The following is a 6,000-nucleotide window of genomic DNA, read 5'->3' as shown; positions in this document are numbered from 1 at the left end:
TACTTTCAGTTTCCTATATGATCAATAATTCTTAAAGTATGAAATTTGACCTTTGCATGCCGCTTCATAGAAGACGGCTCTGAAGCAGGTGGAAAAAGAAGTCGTTAAAACAATGCATATCAGTGGATGCGACGTAAAATGGCCCATTTCTTTCTTCTTCTGGCTTCTTCCTGCTGTTATTGTCATATATATGCTTCATATTCTTTTTTCCATGTCCGGAATATGAGTTGCCCTTCAGCCAGTCCAAAGCATATGCATGATCATGTATGGAGCCACTCTCTTATTTGGTCTCCGATCGACAAAGATGATACATGTATGACATGATCAGTACAGGCCCTTGTCGCACTTTTCCTCAAAAAGTAGCATATATATGCTATGATCTTAATCAATTGATTAATACCTAACTGGGATTATTTGCTTTTTCCCTGCCACGGGTGTATTAAAAACCATAAAACCATGGCTCCAAAAAAGGAAGATGAAGTTGTATATTAGGATAATAACAAGGATGTAGGGTAGTTCAACCACTCCCATCAGTGCTGGTGTCACTTCTTTTCCACCCTTCTAGTAGCTAAGTTAATTTGTTGCCTAACATGTGATGGGTCGAAAAATTGGACATAACTGCCCAAGGCAAAAGCAATTAATCCTTTCTTGACTGGAACATAAGGCAATTTTACACATCACAGAACAGAAGGCATCATTGAAAGATCAAATATTTACATCTATCGTTACCGTTTTGAATCATATAAAGACCATTTCACTCCACCTAACATTGAATGTCCCTACCATTAAATTTTCATGCTTAAATAGACGCATCGTCACCATGATCTTCATCAGTGCTAGTAGCAAAGATGGAGCAACAGTCCTTGAGGGGGAAACGCTGGTGCGCATTTTGAACCAGAGCAATGCTTGAAAAATGCTTTTATTATCGTAGTAGGTGAGACGTCTCTAGAAGGAATGACTTTTCACCTACCACAGCTTGAACATTTAAATTGGAGAGATTAATTATGATTTAGGGTCTTTTAAATCATATAATTGGTAAAAAATTGTTAGTTATTTTTTTTTGGACACATCTAATCAACTACAGCAATTTTAATTGGCTAACTGTTCACGTTCCAAGGTTTTTGTTTTGTTTTGTTTTTTTATTTTTATTTTTATTTTCCTTTCTTCTTCTTCTTCTTCTTCTCTTCAGGAACTTCCTATACAGGTGCGGTATGTTCTTGCTTTTTAGGTCAACTCCCCAACTACAAGAGAAATTGTCAGAATATTTCATGCCTCTACCATCCTTATTAGAGCAACCAGTGGAGTAATTTCAATCAAGAGACCACATTTTATGTGGACAAGAAAGCTGGTTGCAGAGGAGCATGAGACTACAATGAAGAATAAACAAGGAAAGACCGTCAAGTATAAATACAATGGATGTTGAAAATTACATTTCAGAATATGGATCTTATATGGGTAATGCTGTAGCCCAAGAATAGCCATCTGTGCCTAAAAATAGATAGAAAAGTAAACCAACCAAAGCAAGTTTGTATACCCAGCTGCTTTATCCAATGTTTTCAAAATCGGACTAAAGCAACCAGTTCAACTGGTTGGACCATCACCTGGACATCTTTCCCATCTGATTCTCCCTTTTGATTCGTTGTCCTAACAAACCGGACACGGATACGGGGGACCAGGCGGGCCAATTTGGACAAGTTTTGCAGCCCAAATGGAGAAGTTAGTGCATGGCCCAAGTATGGGTCTCGTGGGCGCGAAAATCCTTTCATGGGCTGGTAACCCATCATAGTACTCGAGCGATAGGTTATAAAGGTTAGAGAAATTTACAGTAGTTTCTTTGCAGCAATGGGATTCCAACCTCAACCAAAATTATAAAACAATAAACAATAGTATTTTCTTTTCATTTTGACAATATATTTATAATTAAATATTATAAATGTTTTATCTAATAAAATTTAAAATATCAATACATTTATGTTTATTTTTATCATAATTTAATTGAATAATGTCAAAGAAAAAATAAATATTATTAAGGTTTTCAATAATTTATATATTTTAAATTTTAATAAAATATAAATTATATATTTATGATATCATGTTAACATCATAATTTCACTACTTATCAAATTTATAAATTATAAATTAAATTTTTTTTTTTAGTTTAGTGTCAATGATTGAATTATGAAAACATTGACTATCTCATCATTTACCACAATCACCATATGTGATGACATCCAACAAAAATGGTACACAAACTTTCAACTGCTTTTATTCATAAGAAGTGGCATTGGTAGAATAGCAACTACCAAATGCCTTCTTCCTAAAATTATGTTGATCCTATTTAGAATTTGTAAGCTTATGTTGCAATAGTTACTGTTGTTTTCTTGATCTGCCCAATTCGTCAAGAAAGTTTTTATGATGGTATATCTTGGATGGACTCCCGGTGGAAGGCTATTGTGTAGACATTGTCAAAGATAGGAAAAAAATAGAAGAAAAAAAGTATGACTTACAAAATCAATAGAAACCTATAAGAACTACAAATTTGACTTGTATCTAGCCATGTATCTATTAATACTAAAAGTTATGCTTTTTCAAATATATTCTCGTATCTATTCAATCACAATGTTTCAATTTCAACACATAGCCATTGAAAAGACACTTATTTAATTAGATAAATATTTAGATAAGTATCTTTTGACAACCAACTACTCATCCCTTTTTAAAAGTTGGAATCTTTAACAAAGATTTACAACTTTTCAATTATATGGGAAATATAATCCAATCAATCCAATCTATCAACTCACATGAATGTGTTTCACTTTTGAACTTGATGTGTCAAATAAATGATATATTGTAGTCATATGATCACACAGCAAATTCACAGGCTCAATTGATTTCTTGAGTTTTTGGTCAAAGTAGTCTTTCTTTTTAAAAAAAATTATCAATCTAATCTCATATTGAAAATATTTGTTAAAGTGGTATGTTGTTTTAAAAATTACAGTTAGTAACTGTGATTTTAAATTTAAAACTAAAATTACAATGACCAATTGTGGTTTTATATACTCAAAAAAAAAAGAAAAAGTTACATGAATGAACATGTGATAGCAAAGATTAGATTGACAAATATTTTGGGAGAATATCTACTTTGGCTATTTTTTCTTCAAAAAGACTATTTTGACCTTAAACTCTTGATTTCTTAACTATCAAATTGTCAGCTAAGCGCTTAATCCAAAAAGCTTGGGTGGTTGCCATACTAGCTATAAGCTACATATTTAGCTTCTATTGTATGCTTAGCAACATAAGTTTGCTTTTTTACTTAACCATAATGTTGCACCTCCTCCAAATAAAAGTGTATGACCACTAGTAGATTTTTAGTCATCATGGTCTCTGGTAAAATTTGCATACGAATACCCATAATTTTTTTAATCACCTTATGTAAAACATAGTTTATTTTTCTTAGTACCTTAAATATATCTTAATACTCTTTTAATAGCTGGCCAATGCTCTTCGCTAAGATTAGCTTAGTATATGCTAACTAATACCATGATACAACATATATCCGACCTAGTACTAGTCATTGTATAATTAGACTTTCAACTACTTGCACATAATGAATATTTTTCATTTACTTAATTTCATCTTTATTATTTGGACTTTGTGATTTGCTAAGTGTAATATCTTTATATGTTGGTATAGATATTGCTTTACATCCACTCATATTGTATCTTGTCAAATTAAATATACGATGTCTGAATCAACTTGGTATCAATTTGCTTTCTAGGGTATGATTTGACCTTTTTCTTGTCTTTTCATGTTCTTGTGCACTCTTTCATGCATTTTCAACTCCTTCACCTTACTTCCATTGCCCTTGGGTCCTCCGATTTTTATTTTTTATTTTTTATTTTTAACATTCTTCACTAAATAAATATATTTAGGATCAAACCAGTAGATATATTAGCAGTGGAACCACTATCAAGACTTTTTTTATTACCTTCCACTACAATAATAAATAGAATCATTCTTTGAATCCTAGACAATTTGTAGCCTTTTAAATTAGAGAGCCCTCCATATGAGCTAATTGTTCTATCCTTCTTACTTGGTGTAGCTTGTTACATGGGTCATAAGTGAGAACTTAGTTTATGTTTGGGTAAGTAATTTGGGACTTGGCATACATTTAAATTAAAAGGCAATGATTTGCATTCAATTTTTCTATAAAAACCTTCTTTATATATATGAAAAAACATTGGTTTTGTGTGTGAACATTATACTCATAAGAAGAATTATTAGTATGCTCATGGTGTACCTATTTGATGATTAGTATCACCCCTCCCAATATTAGTGAGTTCTTTGTAAATGAACTCTTGCACATTTTCAGAAAAATTTTCAAGTTCAAAATCTTGTGCAATAATGACAAGGTCCATAACATCAAACTCATCAATATTTTTAGATAATTAAGCTTAAGTTTCATTCAAGACTTTTCTGATTGTTTTCAATGATAGAAAAAAGGTATTTGTCTCAAGCGCAAATTCAACCAAAACTTGAGTTACTTGGTTAGTAAATTCACTTGGTCTGACATTGATAATTTCCATCTCAACACCGGTTGCTTCCAAGTTGACTATTACCTCTAATTGGGTCTATATGTACGTATTCACTATGCACATTTTCTAAGGGTTGTTGATCATGTGGAACCCTTGTATAGTAATAGAATTTGATGATGCAATAGAAGGAGATTGAGTGTCTCCCTTCTAGCTAGGGTTAACATTTTCATTCACAAACTCATATCGTTTTTTTTAGAAATAAGATCAAGATTTATAGTACATGATGTAAGATAATCCAACAAGTGCATGGCCAATGTTGATTCCATCTTAACAATTCTCTCTTCACATATTATGTCTAGAGTTTGATAAGGTTCATTAGTTAAAGCTTGATAGAAACAACCTAACACTTGCCAAAGTTCTATACCATGATAAGGAAAGGATTGATATCATGGCACCCAAGATTGGCTTATTCCTTCATTATAAAATTGTTTAAAATATACTAAAGTTTTAAATAAAAATAGGGGCCTATGTGGAAAACTATATAAGAGCTACAAAAAAAAAAAAAAAAAAATTACTTCTAAATCAAAATAAGGTTGGAAATTACCTAAGGGCTTAACATAAAAAGAACCAGGAAGGATCAATTGGGGACTAAGATGGACTCTTATTCATTTTTGTGCTTATGTAGGCTTGGGGATGATTTCAATGAGATGATTCCTCACTAATTTGCAATCTAGTGCAAACCAAGTATAGAAATAGTCCCTTGTGGATTTGTAAGTTGGTGCAGGCCTGGATGATGCTCCTATATAATTATAACAGTCACCCCATTGATACTTTATTGTAGCTTTCAATCCCTATACTTTAAAAACATAGTTTCAACAAAAATCTCAACACAAAATAAATGAAATTCAATGGGAATAAGTATGCTCCTAAGATCAGATCTCAACGGGAATAGGATCTCAATTTTCTAAAAATGCGAAACTGTTTCAAATTCAAATCTTAAACATTGAAAACATTATTAATCTCAATATTTGATTAAGGGTTCTACATAGAGTTAATTAAATCAATCGTCAATGAATCAAACCTCCAAATTAAGTATTCACTAACCCATCATAGTACTTGAGCGATAGGTTATAAAAGATAGAGAAATTTACAGAAGTTAATTAATTTCTTTGCAGCAATGGGATTCCAACCTCAACCAAAATTATAAAACAATAAACAATTGTATTTTCTTTTCATTTTGAAAATATCTTTATACTTAAATATTATAAATGTTTTATTTAATAAAATTTAAAATATCAATACATTTATATTTATTTTTATCATAATTTAATTGAATAATGTCAAAGAAAAAATGAATATTATTAAAGTTTTCAATAATTTATATATTTTAAATTTTAATAAAATATAAATTATATATTTATGGTATCATGTTAACATCATGATTTCACTACTTATCAAATTTATA

This window comes from Vitis vinifera, chromosome 1 (genome assembly GCF_030704535.1).
Source record: "Vitis vinifera cultivar Pinot Noir 40024 chromosome 1, ASM3070453v1".
Taxonomy (NCBI): domain Eukaryota; kingdom Viridiplantae; phylum Streptophyta; class Magnoliopsida; order Vitales; family Vitaceae; genus Vitis; species Vitis vinifera.
This window is presented reverse-complemented; position numbering follows the sequence as displayed.